The 19,907-nt window shown below is 47.0% G+C and overlaps 1 non-coding gene across 1 annotated transcript; it reads left to right on the top strand.

Moving 5' to 3' along the window:
* Window positions 1–4,674: 4,674 nt before the first annotated feature.
* LOC147355092 (U6 spliceosomal RNA) lies at window positions 4,675–4,784 on the top strand. The gene has a single exon (XR_015144943.1). It is a non-coding gene; the product is annotated as a U6 spliceosomal RNA (small nuclear RNA).
* The last annotated feature ends 15,123 nt before the right edge of the window (window positions 4,785–19,907 follow it).

Below are 19,907 nucleotides of genomic sequence, written 5' to 3'. Positions count from 1 at the left end.
TGAACTCAAGGAGCCAAGATGGCAGTGGAAATCCACCACCCCTATTCTGTGAGCCTTTCACAGCATCTCCATTTTACACCACATGCAGGGACTCCCTCTATGATAAGAAACAGGTTTTGAAAGAATCCAGTGTGACTCAACATTCACTTTTCTCAAACCTGAACTCAAATTTAGCTCTTAAGACATTCTTCCCAACAGCTTTGTATAGGGCAATTAAATGTCTAGTTAGTGCTCTGAAGACACCTTTCCCCCTCTGCAGGTAAACAAGCCAGTGTGCACATACACACACACCACACACACATACCACATACACATCACACACAAATCACACGACACACCACATACACACACAACCCACATGCCACACACACCACATACATAACACACACACAGAGTTGTGCTCAATCACTCAATCGTGTCTGGCTCTTTGCAACCCCATGACTGTAACCCACCAGACTCCTCTGTCCATGGAATTTTCCAGGCAAGAATACTGGAGTGGGGTTGCCATTTCCTTCTCCAGGGGATCTTTCCAACCAAGGGATGGAACCAGCTTGTCCTGCTTGGCAGGCAGATTCTTTACCACTAAGCCACCTGGGAAGCCCTAACACACACACACACACAGCACACACATACCTCACACACACACACACACACACACACCCCTCATGTAGTCCCTCTCCCTTCCATTTGCACAACCAGGCTGCAATATTACGCCTGGAATACTCACCCTTCCACCCCTCTCATTGCCTTAGTTATTAAATGTTGACTGAAATTCTCTTGGCTTCTGGAAGCAGCAGCACTGTTTGATAGTCACTTGACGTGCTCTTGTTTGCCCTCACCCCATGTGAACTGGGCAGCAGTGTTGAGGGCGATTAGTATTCACCCCACAGTCACAGCCCACGACTCACCATTGCCCACTGCCTCTGCTACAAGATTGGAAATTAATTGCCCCCTACCAAAGATTATCACTCACTAATAATCCTGGACTCTCAACACTGTTTCCAGAATGTACACTTTCATACTGGAAATGGCTTTTTACCATTTCCTGGTAGTGGCTGTAACAAGACTCCATCAGTCTCCATAGACTGGCAGATAACGATGATGCTAACAAGTGACATCTGCACAGAATGTTATAGTTGACAGAGATCTCATCACACTTGGTTTTCACTTGTTGCTGTTCACGCAGTTGGGTCCAACTCTTTGTGACTCCATGGACCGAAGCATGCCAGGCTTCCCTGTCCTTCACTATCTCCCAGAGCTTTGCTCAAACTCATGTCCACTGAGTGGATGATGCCATCCAACCATGACATCCTCTATTACCCCCTTCTCCTCCTGCCTTCAATCCTTCCCAGCATCAGGGTCTTTTCCAGTGAGTCAGCTCTTTACATCAGGTGGCCAAAGTATTGGAGCTGCAGCTTCAGAATCAGTCCTAAATGCTAAAGGTTTTCACTTACAGAATCTCATTCAGTCCCTGAGAAATGAGATACTAGAATAAGACTCCCTCTGCCTCCATCTCTACTGAGATGCCAAAAGAAAAAAAAAAAAAGGTACCTGACATGAAGATGCTTGGGACAGACCTCTCTCAGCAAATTCACAGAGATGTCCCCAGCACCTCTTCTACAACTCCTGATCCCTGGTTACTATAAGGATGTGAAAAGAGGGTAGAGAGGAACAAGAGTTTTATAACGGGTTGGGATGAGAATACACAGCCTATCTTCTGAGATAGCCACACTGCTGCAAATTCTGTGCACCTTCACCAAAGCCCTGTGGAATACAGGAGGTGCTGCCCCAGAGCAGAAGGGGACTTCGGGGACCAGCAGAAGTCTTCCCTCTGTCCTTGCCTTCTGACTAGAATAAGTAACTCTCAGAAGAAAGAGTGGCTTAAGTGCCATCTGCCCTGCATTCAGCTTGCTTCCTGGGTGTGACAGCCATCGGAAGGTCAGAAGGTCGAAGGGAAGTGACCTTGGCGAGAGGAAGAACCAGAAGCCAGCTCCGCACCCTCCCAGCTGGGTCTCTGGCAGGAGAAGGAGCCAGGAGCCAGCTCCACCCCCTCCCCCCCCCCCCCCCCCCCCCCCCCCGGGTCTCTGGCGGGAGGAGGAGCCAGGAGCCAGATCCGCCCCTTCCCCGCTGGGTCTCTGGCATCAGCAGCTGGGGAGGAGGAAGGAGTTCTGGTTCTGCTGTTTTCGCATCCCAGCTTCCAGGGCTCATCTGTTGGGAGGCACATGGTACGTCCCCCAGCCTTGCCCTGCAGTTCCACATCACTGAATGGCTATGGATGCAGCCCAAGGAGACAGAACTGTTCCTCATTTGAAGGTCAGGACCGTGATTTACCTTATCTTGGAAGGGAAAGAAAAAACCTCTTTGTCTGGAGAAGAAGGGGATGGAAGAGAAGGGGATGGAAGGACGGGCAGGGAGGTAAGAAGTCTTCTGGAGTATCAAAGAGAAACCCAAAGCCTAGAACATACCCATCTGCTTCCTTATATTGTTCTATTTCTTTTAAATGTTTTTGTTTGGTAACACCATGTGGCAGGCAGGATCTTAGTTCCCGGACCAAGAATCGAACCTATTCCCCTTGCAGTGGAAGTGGAGTCTTAACCACTGGACCCCACCAGGGAAGTCCTGTACTGTTCTATTTCTGAAAATGAAGTTTGACCACAAAACACATTAGTGGGAGAAGAAACACTTCTCTTACCTCATTAAGAGTTTCCACTTTGTTTCTCTCAGAGTCAAAATGAACATGTGCCGTGGACATCCCGTTCCTAAGTGAACAATGCGAAGAAATAAAGGAAAACAATAGAATGGGAAAGACTAGAGATCTCTTCAAGAAAATTAGAGATACCAAGGGACCATTTCATGCAAAGATAAGCACAATAAAGAACAGAAACAATATGGACCTAACAGAAGCAGAAGATATTAAGAAGAGGTGGCAAGAATACACAGAAGAACTATACAAAAAAGATCTTCATGTCCCAGTAACCACAATCGTGTGATCACTCACCTAGAGTTGGCTGGAATGTGAAGTCAAGTGGGCCTTAGAAAGTATCACTATGAACAAAGCTAGTGGAGGTGATGGAATTCCAGCTGAGCTATGTCATACCCTAAAAGATGATGCTATGAAAGTGCCACACTCATTATGTCAGCATATTTGGAAAACTCAGCAGTGGCCACAGGACTGGAAAAGGTCAGTTTTTATTCCAATCCCAAAGAAAGACAATGCAAAAGAATGTTCAAACTACCACACAATTGCACTCATCTCACATGCCAGCAAAGTACTGCTCAAAATTTTCCAAGCCACGCTTCAACAGTACATGAACTGAGAACTTCCAGATGTTCAAGCTGGATTTAGAAAAGGCAAAGGAACCCGAGATCAAATTGCCACCATCTGTTGGATCATAGAAAAAGCAAAAGAATTCCATAAAAACATCTGCTTCATGGACTACTTTGACTGTGTGGATCACAACAAAATGTGGGAAGTTTTAGAGATGGGAATACCAGACCACCTTACCTGCTTCCTGCAAAACCTGTAGGCAGGTCAAAAAGCAACGGTTAGAACCAGACATGGAACAACGGACTGGTTCCAAACTGGGAAAGGAGTACGTCAAGGCTGTATATCGTCACCCTGCTTGTTTAACTTACGTGCAGAGTACATCATGAGAAATGCCAGGCTGGAGGAAGCACAAGCTCGAATCAAGATTGCCAGGAGAAATATCAATAACCTCAGATATGCAGATGACACCACCCTTATGGTAGAAAGCAAAGAGGAACTAAAGAGCCTCTTCATGAAAATGAAAGAGGAAAGTGAAAAAGCTGGCTTAAAACTCAGCATTCAAAAAGGAAGATCATGTCATCTGGTCCCATCACTTCATGGCAAATAGATGGGGAAACAATGGAAACAGTGACAGACTTTATTTTCTTGGGCTCCAAAATCACTGCAAATGGTGACTGCAGCCATGAAATTAAAAGACGCTTGCTCCTTGAAAGAAAAGCTATGGCCAACCTAGACAACATATTAAAAAGCAGAGACGTTACTTCGCTGACAAAGGTCTGTGTAGTCAAAGCTATGCTTTTTCCAGGAGTCATGTATGGATGTGAGAGTTGTACCATAGGGAAAGCTGAGTACCAAATAATTGATGCTTTTGAACTTTGGTGTTGGAGAAGACTCTTGAGAGTCCCCTGAACTGCAAGGAGATCAAACCAGTCAATCTTGAAAGAAATCCTAAAGGAAATCAACCCTGAATATCCATCGGAAGGACTGATGCTGAAGCTGAAGCTCCAATACTTTGGCCACCTGAGGCAAAGAGACAACTTATTGGAAAAGACCCTGATGCTGGAAAGATTGAAGGCAGGAGGAGAAAGGGACGACAGAGGACAATATAGTTGGATGGCATCACTGACTCAATGGACATGAGTTTGAGCAAGCTCCGGGAGTTGGTGATGGACAGGGAAGCCTGGCATGCCGCAGTCCATGGGGTCACAAAGAGTCAGACACGACTGAGCTACTGAACAACAACGACACATGGACCTGCACTAAACATGGGATGGCTAATTCACATTATGGAAACCAGGAAAACACCATCAAACGCTGGAAAAGAAAAATATTGCCTGAGAAAATACCTCTTATTTATGATACATAGTAAAAACAAACAAACAAATCTGTTAAAAATAATTGTTCCAGTGCTTGCTTTGGCAGCACATATACTAAAATTGCAATAATACAGAGAAGTTTAACATGGTCCCTACACAAGAATGACACACAAATTCGTGAAGCATTGATCCATATTTTTAGACAATAAGCTCCTACTGTGTAGCACAGGGAACCATACCCATTACCCTGTAATAAACCACAGGAAAACCACATGGAAAAGAACGTGAAGAAGAATATACACGTATAACCAAATCGCTTTGCTGTACAGCAGAAACTAATACAACACTGTAAATCAACTATACTTCAATAAAAATAATAACTGTGCTTACATTGAATTTTGAGAACCTCGGTTGATTTCTCTGAAAGGCAGCAGGTTGTCCCCATTTTTGTCATGGAGATTCAGTGATTTTATCCTTCTTTTTCCAACCATAAGCTCACAAGGTCTCTAGGTAAGTTTCTGACTCTGCAGGGGTCGGTCCAGAAGCAGATTTTGGAATGTGAGATGTACAAAATGTAGGACTTAACATGTTCTCTCCATGGAGGCCCTGAGCCAGATCTGCGTGCCCTTCTTTAACAGAGCAAGTAGATTGAGATGCCAGGCGCGAGGCACGCGAGGAGAGAGATCCAAGACCACCTACCCTAGTCCAGGTCCAAGAAATCCATCTAGAGAATGAACTGGGAATCTGTAACAGGTAGAAATTTCAAAGGAATTGCAACACAACACCAAAGTTAGTTTGAAGTGTGTGGATTTTTTGGTTTCGGTTTTGGTTTTTTACCTCATCTCACATTGTGCATGTGATAAATAATCAACACATAAAGACTCGACCAATAAGGTACCAAAAGGTGCATCATAATCAGGAAATTTCAGCCCTTTTTGTTGTGTGGCACTGCTTCCAGAAAGGACCCATATTAAGAATAAGCTGAGATGTCAGTGAATATATTGTGCTGGGTTTTCAGATGGATTCTGCTGTTGATTCTCTCATTTGGCTTTTTTTTAAAGTTCTGCCACTCCTCTAACCCAGGTAACATGGAAAGCTATAGGCTGGGAAGAGTCAAGGCAAAAAAGAAATGTGTTTCTATCCCACCAGTATTTTATTCTTAAACTCACTCTCTGGTAAATACTTTTTAAATGGAAGAAATTAGTCTCTGCTTTTCCCTTAACTTCCCTTCCAAAAGTGAAGGAGCCTTTCTGTAAACTCCTCTTTAACCTGCAGATTCTGTCTCAGTGGATCAATGAGAAAACGGTTTTGACAAGTCAAATGTTCATTTTTTAGGGGAAAAATAACCTTCCCTATCCAGGCTGCCGAGACTATGGCTTATGTGTTCTCAGCCCCTCAAGCTATCAATCGGCATCTCGCCACAGACATTGCCCGGATGTCTTGGTCAGCACACATTAAAGGCTTAGTTTTGCAGGCTTCCTAAGAAAGAGATTTAACATTAGCACATGTTAGATGTTAAGGAACATCCTTCTCCATTGAAAGAGAAATTTTATTTCTCAGGGAGAAAAAAATACAACATGTAGTCACTAGGATGCATTATGAACCTGTTATTGTGTGTGGGATTTATGATCAAGGTCTCTCTCTTCTACAAGGATTCTTCAGCTAAGGGCGGAATTACAGATTTAAGGGCCCACCCGAAAATGTTCCACGGACCTTTAGCGCCATCTAGTGTATATAGCCTGTCAGTTCTAGCAAATGTTTTCCTCTTGGAATTTGAGGCGCGTGAGAGGCTCTGGCTGTGAAGGTTCAGACTCTAAACAGGCTTGGCAGAGGGCAGAGTTGGCCGACACGGGAACTGTTGTGCCTCAGTACCCTGTGCTGGGTACATGGCATTTCCCCATAGATTCCGGAGAGGGAGCTGCACCCGGATCTTAACGGCAATTTGAAAGGAGCCATTTTCAAAGCAACCTGGAAAGAGCTTTTGTTCTCTCTGCTTAGTCACCTGCTTGGAGCACCCCATCTGGAACGCACAGGGTGTGTGTGTGGCGGGGAGGGAGCAGCACGAAAATGCTCGGGGCTTGTGCTGAGCTCTGCAGTGCCAACTGGCATCAGGAAGGGACATATGCAAAAATCACACCCCGCGTGGCCTCTAAATTTAGATAAGCTGTCAACATCGTGCACTGGAGGGACCTTCTTTCTCCACGCTCTGGTTTAAAGGCTTAAAAACAGAAGCCAAGTTTAGCCCGTTGGAAAGCACAGGCGGTTCACGGTGCTGTCCAGAAGGATGGCGACTAGCCGCTTCTCGATGGAATGTGAGGGAGAACCCACCAGCCTCGCAGAGGCAGGGACTTGGGTTCGGTGCCCTCACCCTCCTCAACCCTGCACGTGCCAGCAGACACCAGTCAGAGGCGTGGGAGAGGTCCTCCGAGCTTTTTCTTCTGCCCCCTCCACCCTTCAGGAGCCAGGAAACTTGTAAAGACAAAACACGTCAGGCATAGAGGGAAACCCAGATTCTATTGCATCCAGCAAGTCTGCATTCCCGGAGGAGAGAGGGTGACTGGAGATAGGGAAAAGGCACCATCAACCCCATGAGGCTGAAATGGCCAGGACCCATCTGTCTTACTAATGTTCTCTAGAGCCAGCCAGCAGCTGGGGATGCATCTCAAGACGATGTCAATCATTTCTACTCACCTCCACCCTGGAATGGAATCATCTCCACTCACCTCCAGACCAGCAATCCAGCCGTCGTTGCTCCATTTTTTTTTCCCCTGCCCTATTTATCCTTATTGCCCTATTTTTTGAATTAGTTTTACTTGCCAGTAGGGAATTTAAAATGTGGGTAGGACAGAAATACGCTTTCTGGATTCCCTTGTCTATTTAATCCCTGAGCAGAATGTGTGCCTCACCATCAAAAAGATATCAGTGTCCTCATTAACCCCCTTCCTGCAAAGTAGAGCTATAAATAGTATCTGCCCCATTGGGTTATTGTGGGAATTAAGTGTGTTCATGCATGCACAACATTTGCCACAGAGTCTAGGCTCCGGATCAACTCCAGCTATCGTCACTACATTCCAGCAAGTAAAATGAGCAAGGCTCGGGAGCCAGAAGACATGATTTGCTCTTCAAAAATTCTTTTTGTGTGTTTCATGACTCTGTTCTCAGGAAACGCGAGAGTCTTCTTTCAAAGACCTCAAGCTCCTTAAGGAAGAGATGGCATTAACAGGTTCTCCATGGGATTCTGCAGCTTCTAAATTCCATCCACACCTCCAGAGACAAAGAGAATTTGAATGGGAAGATGTGGACCCTTACTGCCAACAGGCGCCTGGGGGCACCTCCTTGATGATCATAAAAAAAGGCCTCGGGGACTCTTCAGAGAAGAGGGCCCCACCATCAGCAGCTGTGATCACCTGTCGTGGAATTTCTGAAAACCCTTAGGAAGCATTATAGATGCATGCTTCAACTTCCAGGGCGGACTTGGAATTTTAATTCAATGAAAACTATCTGAACAGTCCACTCAGGAGAAAGATTGACATACTGCGGGTGGGAAAACACTAGTTCATTATTCATCCTTACTGAGAAGACAAGTAATTTCAGCCTGACGAGACAAAAATGAGGAGAGACAGACAGAGCGAGCAGGTGAGACCAAGGGAAAGAGAGGCATGTGGATGGACAGGCCGAGGGATGGATGGATATATACGTACATATATGGAATGATAGGGCTTCCCTGGTGGCTCAGTCAGTAAAGAATCTGCCTGCAGTGCAGGAGACTGGATTCGACCCCTGGGTCAGGAAGATCCCCTGGTGGGGGGCATGGCAACCCACTCCAGTATTCTGGCCGGGAGAATCCCATGGACAGAGGAGCCTGGCGGGCTACAGTCCATGAAGTCACACAGAGTCAGACTCGACTGAGCGGCTTCACTTTCACTTCATTTGTGGAATGGCAGAGACATACAAGTACACACACACACACGCAGACCCGCAGGCCACTGAAGGAGGCAGAATGGGAGACGCACTGAAACAGCCTTTTTGTTCCTCACCCGAGAAATGCAATGGCATCCCAGATTCCAGTCTGCACATTGCCCCTTCAAAAGCTCACTGAGAAGTTCGGTCATGATCCTATCCTTATCCCAGTGCTCTTGGGAAACCTTGCCATTACCTCTTACATTACAATTACAATTGCCGTACCTGCTCATTCACTCGGGAAAATATCAAGCTCTCTTTTCCTTTTGTGGAACAGAGGCTACCGTGAAAGCACTTTTCTTTTTCTGAGACTTTTTTTCAAATAGTTTTTTTTTTTTTTTCCTTCTTCTGCTACGATTCCAAAGATTTTCTTTGAGCCCACAATGGAAAGCACAAAGAGGCATTCAGCTCAGCCTGCAAGATTGCTAGAAAACCCTTCATATCCCTCGAAAATTAGAGAGGCAGCCGCACTCATCAGCAAGGGTGTATAAATTTGGAAGGAGTGATTTTATAGAATCAGACCATTTGAGAACGAGGAAAAGCGTTAGTCCACCCTCCTCGTCTCGAAGATGAGGGGACAGAGGACGAATTTGGGATATAATCTTTGACTACTCACTGCCTCGTTTTTTCTCATCTGCAGAGCAGAAGAATGAGAGTGTGGTGTCTAAATTAACAGCAAGTTGATATTCAGGGCTGTGCTTCTATTAAAGAACCAGGGTTGTCTCTTTTGAAAGCCTGAGCCCAGGCTGCCTTCTCCATGCCCCTGAACAGGAGCAACTCTTTTCCCATGCAGCCCCAGCCCCAGGCCTCCTTCACCCCAAGAAGTAAATGCAGGGAGATGTCCTGGCCAGTCCCAGGCCACCTGGTGGTTACAATTCTGTGTTATTTACTCCAAGATCACATGAAACACACACCTGTGGTGGGAAATATTTAATGCAGATGTTGGGAAGCAGCTCTGCCAAAATTGTCAGAAAAGCGCATGTGAGGAAATTACCTCCTGGTCCCTCGGTGGGGATTACGTCTTTTATAGTCTCCATATTTTGAAGTATTTTCTTTTTTAAAGATGCAATTGTCAAAGACCACTCCTTTGAGAGCAAGAGGAAGGGAGGAGCAGAGAGAGAAGAAAACAGAGGAAGTAACACAAGACAGGGTCCCCCACCCACAAGAACCTGAGTTGGGGGATCTGGACCCTTCCACTCTGCTCCACGGGGAGCTGTGAACCAGAGGCCCAGCTGGGGAGGACAGGAGCTTGGTGTGAGGAGAAACGCCAGGGAACCTTTGGAAGGAGGGAGGGGGCGTAAAGCTGTGGTCCCCAAACTTCTTGGCACCAGGGACCAGTTTCATGGAAGACACGTTTTCCAGGGACCTTGGGGTTGGGGGTAGTTTGGGGGAGGATTCGAGCACATGACATTTTTGTTTCTATTATTATTACATCAGCTCCACCTCAGATCATCAGGCACTAGATCCCAGAGGCTGGGGACCCCTGACATAAATGATGTAGATGCCTGCAAAGCAAGTCAGGCTTTCCCAGTGGGGCCAGGCTGTATCTGAAGGGGAGGGTCTATGGGCTTAAAGTGGCAGAAAAGGATTCTAACATTCAACCAACGTCAAATCAGCCTTAAGGACTGGGCTGCTGCTGCTACTGCTGCTAAGTCGCTTCAGTCGTGTCCAACTCTGTGCGACCCCATGGATGGCAGCCCATCAGGCTCTTCTGTCCATGGGATTCTCCGCGCAAGAACACTGGAGTGAGTTGCCATTTTCTTCTCCAATGCATGAAAGTGAAAAGTGAAAGTGAAGTCGCTCAGTCATGTCCAACTCTTAGTGACCCTATGGACTGCAGCCTACCAGGCTCCTCCATCCATGGGATTTTCCAGGCAACAGTACTGGAGTGGGGTGCCATTGCCTTCTCCCAAGGACTGGGCAGTGATGAGCAACTAGCAAGCACAGCAGGGCAGAGAAAGCAGGCCACAGAAGAGAGGAGGCCTTCCAGGGGCCGGGGTCTTCCCAGAGGGCTAAATGAGGAAATGCTAAAGGAGCTGTAAGTGCCAGTGTAGGACGGGCCAGACTTCTCTAGAGGAGAAAGGCAAGTGACGGTTATTTGGACCAGAGTCTGCAAGATCATCACAGGAGGGAGGAGGGAGCTGGAAATTGGTAAGGAAAGATGGGCTTCGAGGAGCGTGTGGTCCACTCCCCACTCTCCAAAGAGAGGTGTCGGTGGGTCTTCAATATTAATGGGGCCTCAGGGGCTACAGCATGGAGCTTTCAGCGGGGCAATAAATAGGGTTATTTCTTTTTGAAATCCCTCACATCTTAGAGGGAAGACAGCCTGCAGGTGTTCCCTCCCAACTACCCCCATCCTAGGAGTGGCCCAGGAGTGGGGGAGGGGAGCCCACAGACCACTGTCTCTAGCCTGGGAAAGTGAGTCCGTTTTACTCGAGCTGACCAACAACTACTTTGGGGCTCGGGGTATAAACCAAATAGCGAGGGAGAGTGTCCTCTGCCTGACTCTGTGCATATGATTTCAGGGGTGAAAGGGAGTGGACGTCGTGAGAGGAACACACAGCCTGTGCAGAGCGGTTCCCAAGAGCCGTCCCAGGGCTAGCCCAGGAGTCCCCACCTAGAAAGGTGAGGGAGGAGGGTTAGGAGGACCAGCCAGCCCATCTGTCTGAGCAGGTCAGGCAGCCTCCAGCCTAATCCGACCTGGGGAGCTAAATCTGGTCACATAAAGTGAGAAGGATATCCAAGCACACCCCAGAGGGGCTTCCCACACAGTTTAAGAGAGGCAACATGGAATTATGAATTGTGACTCACGGCCATGTGAATATATAAGATGCCTGGAGTCTTTGCTACGTCTCTGTGCCTGTTTCTTTTCCCTTGGTGAGCATCCTAAGGGTCCTTGGACCAGATGCCCCACCTGCCCCCAAAAATAGGAAAGCTAGAGAAAGAACCCCCCACTCTGCAACCTAGACTGAGAAAGAGAAAAGTCCCTAAGGAAAAGCAGAAGATGACAGCTCAGAAGAGGAGCATCAGGGTCAGGCTGGACCTCTGGAGCGTGCGTGGCTCAGTAAGTGGAAGCCAGTCGTGGGGCTTGAGGAGGGACCTAAGGGGCAAGACCTTAGCCCCGAACTGTGAGTGAGGAGCCGAGTGCTGGTCTCAGCTCTGTGAGCAGATCTTCTCACCCCTCTAAGTCTAGTGTGATCAGGAAAGTAGGAACTGGCTCCTTTACTAAGAACTTGCCAGAGCAGAGACATACCAAGTGGGGAGGGGGTGGTCTGCCAAAAATAAAACTGACCCAGTTTTATTACTGCTGTCACACAAAGGCAATCGGAAGCAATGTCTGTGCAAAAAAATGCCCCTCCTTGGCAGGATATTTTATCACAGAATCACACACACACACATCTGTCTGTAGGCTACAAGGCCCGAGAGTCTTTAGTTGGAAGGAAGTCCATGGAAGAGCTTTCAAGGGCCACTCAATAATTACAAATGATCGGTGCTACACTAACAGTGAAACACTGGACTGCTGAAAAACTTGAGAGGTGGTACAGTAGACCAAAGAATGGCCCCCAAGACATCAGGACCTAATGCCTAGAACTTGTATATGTTACCTCTGATTCTGTGTGTGCATGCTCAGTTGTGTCTGACTCTTTTGCGACCCCATGGGCTGTAGCCCGCCAGGCTCCTCCGTCCATGGGATTTTCCAGGCAAGAATACTGGAGTGGGGTGCCATTTCCTGCTCCAGGGGATCTTCCCCACCCAGTGATCAAACCCATGTCTCTTGCATCTCTTACATTGGCAGGCAGATTCTTCACCACTTTGCCACCTGGGAAGCCCAAATGTTAGCTTACTTGGCAAAAACTTTGCAGATATGATTAAGTTAAGGATCTTAAGAGGGGTGATTAACTCAGATTATCTCAGTGGGCCCTAAATTCCATCACAGGGTCCTCATAAGAGACAGGCAAAGGGAGATCTGACATAAAGAAAGCAGGTCACATGGCTGCTTTGAGCAGTCATCAGAAATTAGAGACAAGTAACAAATGCCCACTCAGAGCCTCCTGGGGGGAACCGGTCGCAGCCAACACCTTGATCTCAGCCCAGGAAACTGAATGCAGACCTCTGGCCTCTGGAATAGTGAGAGAATACATTTCTGTTGTTTTTAAGCCATCAGGTTTGTGGTCATTTTTTACAGCAACCATGGGAGACTAACACAGGCAGTGAGGGATCGGTAACTGCTATGGTGAAGACCATCTTCGAGAGGAATCACAGTCCCTGCAGAAAGGACTTCCCCGGCTCCATCGCTCACTTCAATCTGTACCATCTTCCTGGACCCCAACATTCCAGGTCATCAGAGGGTATCAGGATGTACCAGAGATGAACCCAAAGTCAGAAAAACAGCTTCGCTGGCTCCACTGCCCTGCCAGTTTGCTTTGTGTAGTCACTCAGCCATGTCCAACTCTTTGCGACCCCAGGGACTGCAGCCCACCAGGCTCCTCTCTCCATAGGATTTCCTAGTCAAGAACACTGGAGTGAGTTTGCCATTTCCTTCTCCAGGGGATCGTCCCAACCCAGGGACTGAACCCATGTCTCCTGCATTGCAGGCAGATTCTTTACTGCTAAGCCACCGGGGCCAGTTAACCTCTGGCAAATCCTGACCCAAAGAAGGCGGTGCGTTTTTGCCTTTGGGACAAAGGAACCACTGCTGGAACTCCTTGGAACCCACTGCTGCTATTGCCTTTGGGACACTGTATGAATTTGCCACCAGACCAGAGTTCCTGCAGCTCATAGCTCCAAACACCCATACTGCAGTGACATCCTGGACAATTGCTGGAAAGCATCCTAGGCTGGCCAAGCCTCTCGCCCTCTGTCTGGACTGTCTCTCTGGTAAACATCCTTTGTGTGCCATTTGGATTGCAGATCATTTATCCAGTGCATGAAGCATTTCATTAGTGACCTACTTTCTCACTCACACATCACAGAAAGTAAAATCCCTGCCTAAGGGAAAGGAGAACAGAGTCACAGTCCAAATAAACAAGTCATGTCTTAAGCCCCAATGGGCAGAAGTAAAACAATAGGCTCACCTGGGCTTAATGTCCCCCTCGAAAGAAGGAGACTTCAAAAGCAGTCAAATGCCGTAAGAATTAAGGGTGCAGGTCCATTGATAAGCTTAGTGAAGGTGTGGACTGGGCTGCCGTTTAACCCAGTTGTGCCTCACGTTTTCAGGAGGTGTTATGCTAGAAAAACCCCTATCGGTAATGCATTTCTCTGAATCAAAACACGCCTAAATACAGGGGAGGAAGAGCTGCTCGCTAAAGAAATCTCCTTGCAAGTCCTTTCATGATGTGACTACTCCATTTGTAATTTACTTTTGATGAAAATCTGGATTCTTCTCATCATGTTTGCTTAAGGAGAGGTGCAGATTTACAAGTACAAATTCAAGTGAGTTCTGCTCCAGTGCCAAGGTTAATTGTCATCCTTCCTTTGAGGAAAACTGGGATTCTGAGCCTCACCTGTGCCACTTCTGCAAGCATCGTCTCTCCTGACCCCAGAAAAGATTCCCTACCCATTTCCAGACCTCACTCGCCGAGTCAGAAAATCACCAAGGGTCCTAACAGAAGGTCCCACCTCCTGAACACAGAAGCAAGGGGAGATTTTAGAGAGCAAACATAAAGCAATATTGATATTTGTAAACAAGAGGATAAACTCAAAATACAGTAATTCTATCATATAATTAGAGAAATAGAGAAGGAAAGAATCTCAGAGAAAAACAGAGCGAAGAGGAAAGGAGGGACAGTCAAAATAAAGCAAACAAGAGAGTTAAAAGAGGTAAGTTAAATATTAGGGGAAGAGAAGGGAGGCTCTGCAGAGAAAGGTAAGTGGGTTCTGAAATTTAGAAAATCGCCTTTATCACTGGGCCTGTGAATTAGAAAGTTCCCCCTGGACTCCTCACAACTTCCATTTGCACAGTTCTATAAATTTTCAAACAACCTTCCTTTTGATCCTCACAGCATAGTGATGAACATGAGCCTTTTAATACTGGGGCGAACAGAGGCTGCTTGTTTCCTGCTCAACATCCGTGCTGCAGCCGCAAGGGCAGCACCTACCTTGAAAGCCCAGGCCCCCTGGCTCCCAGTGCAGTATCTCTCCCCTTATTCTCCCAAAACTCAAGTGGGTGTACAAAGCACCCCAGAAGCCTCACATGCTCCTTTGATTGTGGGCAGACTAAATAAATACCTTGAAATCACCCCCAACCTATTTGTACAAAATTATGCTCATAATCTGTCTTAGTGGCTCGGGCTGCTGCAACAAAACACAGACTGAGTGGCTTAAATAACAGAGACTTCTTACTCACACCCCTGGAGTCTGGAGAGTCCGAAATCTAGGTGCCTCTGATTCGGGGTCAAGTGAGAGCTGGCTTTCCCATCTGAGATGCCTCCTCCTCGGTGCGAGCTCATGAGGTTTCTCCTCGGTCCATGCCGGCTCCTGGTGAGAGCTCTCAGGTCAGTTCCTCTTGTTACAAGGGTGCTGATCCCCTCTTGGGACCCCACCCTCATGACCTCATTTAAACCTGACCTTCCAAAGGCCCCATTCCTGAATACCAAGGGCTTTAGGGCTTCAACATACGAATGGGGAGGCGGAGTAGGGAAGACACAAACATTCAGTCTCTAATATAACCCAAGCCACAGAACCCAGGGTCTGTCAGAAGTTTCATTAGCAGTGAAGTTGTGCTATGCTTAATCACTCAGTCATGTCCGACTCTTTGCAACCCTGTGGACTGAAGCCTACTAGGCTCCTCTGTCCGTGGGGATTCTCCAGGCAAGCATACGGTAGTGGGTGGCCATGCCCTCCTCCAGGGGATCTTCCCAACCCAGGGATCAAACCCAGATCTCCCGCATTGCAGGAGGATTCTTCACTAGCTGAGCTACCAGGGAAGCCCTGTAGTGAAGCTGCTGCTTCTGCTAAGTCACTTCAGTCGTGTCCGACTCTGTGCGACCCCAGAGACGGCAGCCCACCAGGCTTCCCCGTCCCTGGGATTCTCCAGGCAGGAACACTGGAGTGGGTTGCCATTTCCTTCTCCAATGCATGAAAGTGAAAAGTGAAAGGGAAGTTGCTCAGTCGTGTCCGACTCTAGCAACCCCATGGACTGCAGCCCACCAGGCTCCTCCGTCAACGGGATTTCCCAGGCAAGAGTACTGGAGTGGGGTGCCATTGCCTTCTCCGTGTAGTGAAGCTAGGTATTGGCAAAGACCGCTGGCTGAGGTAATCTGAGGAGGGATGGAGAGCTTGTTGAGGGGGTGGGCAGAAAGCAGAGAAGAATAACCCTGGAAGGGCCCCCTCATACCCCAGCCTGCACCCAGACAGAATTGCAAAGCATGGGGGTTTACCCTGGATCTTCCCATCTCTCTCCTTGGAAGCCTCCTCTCCCCGGATAGCATTCCCTCTCCTTCCAGGAAGCCTACCCTAGCCTGCCTGCCCCATTGGTTTATTTTCTCCCTGCTATGGACTGAATGTTTGTGTCCTCTCAAATTTTATGCATTGAAACCCACATCCCCAGTCTGATGGTTTGGAGGTGGTGCCTTCGGGAGGTACTTTGGTCTTGGAAGTGGAGTCCTCGTGTTGGTATCAATGCCCTTATGAGAAGAGACACTACACAGCGTTCTCGTCCCTCTCTCTTTCTTTCTCTCACAATCTCTCCCCTGCCATGTGAGGAAATAGGGAAAACAGTCCTCACTAGAACTGGACCGTGCTGGCACTGTGATCTTGGACTTCCCAGAACTTCTGCAGAACTGTGAGAAATATATTTGTTGTTTAAGCCAGTCAGGCTATGAGAAATCACATTTGTTGTTTAAGCCATTCAGGCTATGGTATTCTTGTTACAGCAGCTGGAGCTGACTAAGACACTCGCCCAACATAAAAACAAGCATTGTGCTGATCCAGCACGCAAGTCCGGATGCCACCACCTCAATTCCCTCTCCCCCTCTCTCTCTCACACACACAGAGTGTTGTGCCAGTAAATGTTCATCAACCCATTTTCTAAAACAGAAGAAACCCTGATCTGTAGGGTTTGCCATTTCAGTGGCATAAAAACTGCCATCAGGGCTCATTTCAAGAAACCGACATGAAGTCACTGACCAACTCGGGGGATTGCTGAAAGAGCTGGACACCAGCACATCATTACACAGCATCTTCACCCCACAGATATAACAGATGCAAAGAGCCTCAAAGCACAAACGGTTGTTAAATGTAGTAAAAATAATCAGGAAAGGGTAAGTACTGAGTTTGATCTTTGTTTCTAATAATAATTTATTGAGTTATGTTCCCATAATTTAATTCTTAATAATGACACATGGGTTTAACAACCAGCTCACAAATTTCCAGGAAATTGAACAACTGGCTCTCTCTGGCTGTAGGGGTTGGCTGAGGCAAACAATTGCCCTGCGCACCCCGCAACACCATCCCCCAGCCCTCCTTCTGGTTTGCTAAGGTGACTGCTAATCGGTGGCATTTATTATGTGGACAAAAGAGTAGCTACAAAGGCTGAATTTCAGGTAACCTGGAGGGTCTATGAAGGATCTGTATCTTGATCTCCTCTCAACATCTGTATTTTCCAGTGGAGACTCTCCCCACCAGCTAGACAACAGACCCATGCGCTGTGACACTTGGTGGCTGCTGCCCCTGCACTTTGTCGGCTGGAACACACACCCACAAACTAGTGTGGCTCCCACACATAGGGATGAGGGTGAAAAACCCAGTCAGCCACTCGTCTGGGCTGCACCACGCCAGAAGACTGGTATAGCTCCTCTGTTTTTCTCCTCTGAATTGACTGAGGACTCTGGTATTGTCTAGACAAGGCCATACTCTTCAAAATAGCCATGCACGTAGCACCGATCAAGCCCTTTCTGAAAAAGGCTCCTACAGCCCTGAGATTTGGGGGCGGGGGGTGCAGCCAGCTGCCAGCTCTGCTCCAATGCCCTTGACTAGAGGTTTCGCTTCCTTGCTCTTCTTTCCAAGCACACAATATTTGAAACAAAGGACAGCGGAGCCTGCAAATCCTCTCATCAAAGAGGCATTGACTTTTAATTTTACAAATGTGGCTCTTTTCCATAAGGAACAGAGAGAATTCATTAGTAATCTTACTCAGGAGACTTATTCCACCTGCGTGTGTCTTTCTTCTGGCGATCATATAATTACACCCCAGATTTCTGATTACAGAAACTTTTCCCCTTAACCTCTCTACAATGCTAGAACCTCTCCTTTTCCCAGTCTCTCCTTTTCTAGTCTCCCTTTTACAGAAAGAGGGAAGAGGAAATCGGCAAAGATAAGGATGCGATTCCTTCCTATCAGTTGTGCTTCATCCAGATAAATGTAGTAGGTGAGAAAGCTATGCCAGTTGGACCATCACCATCCCTAGAAAACAACTCCAATGTCAGTCCTTCCTTCGAGGGGGGGAGCAGAAGCAATCTGAACACCACCCTCGTGTTCAAATAAGAGGCATTGGGAAGGAGCTCATTTGAAACAGGTTGACACTACATGGGCCTGTTCATTGCCACCTACAGTGGCCTTGTAGATATCTTCACCTGTCACAGTCTGTCCACAGCATAGTTTGACCATCAGCTGAAATGCACAAAGGAAATTACATGAATCAACAGCCTTTACAACTTGCCTCACCTACATCCCTCCCCTGTTCTCCTAAGCGAGGCCATTTCCAAAGTCACTCTCTGGATGAACTTGTCCCCAGTACGTGTGCCCCAGGGAGTAGTAGTGTCAGGAGAGGCACAGGGGTGTGAAACTCGGGAAAAGTCACTAACTCAAGAAGGAGGCAACATCTGACTGGCTCCTAGCTGTGGTGGCAAATGCCTAGGTCTGCTGGATGGGAGAATTCTCAAACAACGAAACATCTGAGCAGTTACCATGTCTCTCCCCTACTCACACACTCCTCATGTCTTCTTTTCAGAAAGAAAATGTCTCTTTAGCTCGATGTTATTAATTTCCAGTGATGAACAATAGGTTGGAAATTCTGAGAAAACAAACTGCTGAAATTATTATTCACCCCTTGCTCCAGATTGCTCTGTGAGCCACAGAATACATGTTCTGCATTCGGTGACGAAGGCCCCGTCCCATGTGTTTTCCCAGTTCAATCAACTGTGCTAAGAACTGTCACAATAGCCCTTGACGACAAGAAAATAAAATTTCGGGTAGAATGGAAAGCCTGACTTGCATTGTAATTCTTGCCTGCACCTGTTTTCCAAACCCCCCACCACCACCCCCCGGCTTTATTTTCCCCCATCGTTGACAATGTTTGGGAACCTTTTCATCCACCTTAATGACAAAGGAAAAGAAATGGGTTATTTTTCCAGTTTGGATAATTGCTTCTGAAATGTTGTCACAATCTTCCAAATGACTATATTTCTTTCATGTCATACCACCGTGGTTTCCGCCCAGCGCAGGTTGCTATTTTGTTAAGGGTTCTGGTCTGCTGAGAGCCTTGGGAGTCTTGTTTTGTTTTTCTGGGATTTTTGTTTTTTAAGAAAAAGACAAAGCCAAAACCAAATAAGTCACCATGATAACTTATGACAGAAAAATCAACATCTGAATCGAATGATAATACAGGAGCCAGGCAGCGGGGAGAAGAGGCGTTGTGTGCCAAGAAAAGAAAGGCATGGAAAGTTATTTAAAACTGATCGAAACCCACTAGGAGTCACAATCCCATCACAGTTTCCCTTTGGAAAAGCAGTTTTCAGAAGCCCCAATTAACCTTAATTGAATTCTGCCTTAGTCATATCTGAAATTTTAATTGACTGGGAAGTTGATCATAAATCTCTGTTCATAACGCGGCTTAGCCATCAGTAAATCCCCCGATGGCACACAGCCTTGTCGTGCACGGGACTGTCTGTTCTGCAGAAGAGGCTGGTTGATCATAAGGCAAACATTCAGCAGAGGAAGCCCCTCACTGTCAGAGCCAGGCTGAAAGCGGATTCCGACGAAGCAGGGGTTCACGTTTGTGCTGCTGGTGTCCATGTCTTCCTAAAACACAAACTGTAGCTCCAGCCCCCAACCCCCCAAAAAAAGAAATTATCCTTCCAATCATTTAGGACAAGTGTAATACTATTCCTGTTTTCACTTTTAGAAAATCAACCATCGGTTCACTCTTTTTTTATTAAAACTACTGAGGCCAGGGGACTATTTTAAACCTTTCAAATTACCTGAACGTGGCTATTTAACTCAAAGGTTCTCAACAAGGGTCGGGAGGCCTGTCAGAATGATCTCGGTGCCTTTTCAGAACTCCAAAGGCATATCCAAAACTATGGGAAGAAGCCTGAGCATCTGTCTTTTATTATTTATTTATTCATTTATTTGTCTGCACCAGG

This window comes from Bos grunniens, chromosome 17, assembly GCF_055505025.1.
Source record: "Bos grunniens cultivar Pamir isolate PY7600 chromosome 17, Bosgru_T2T1.0, whole genome shotgun sequence".
NCBI classification, from domain to species: Eukaryota; Metazoa; Chordata; class Mammalia; order Artiodactyla; family Bovidae; genus Bos; species Bos grunniens.
The sequence above is the reverse complement of the archived record's forward strand: the minus strand, read 5'-3'. Positions and strand labels throughout refer to the sequence as shown.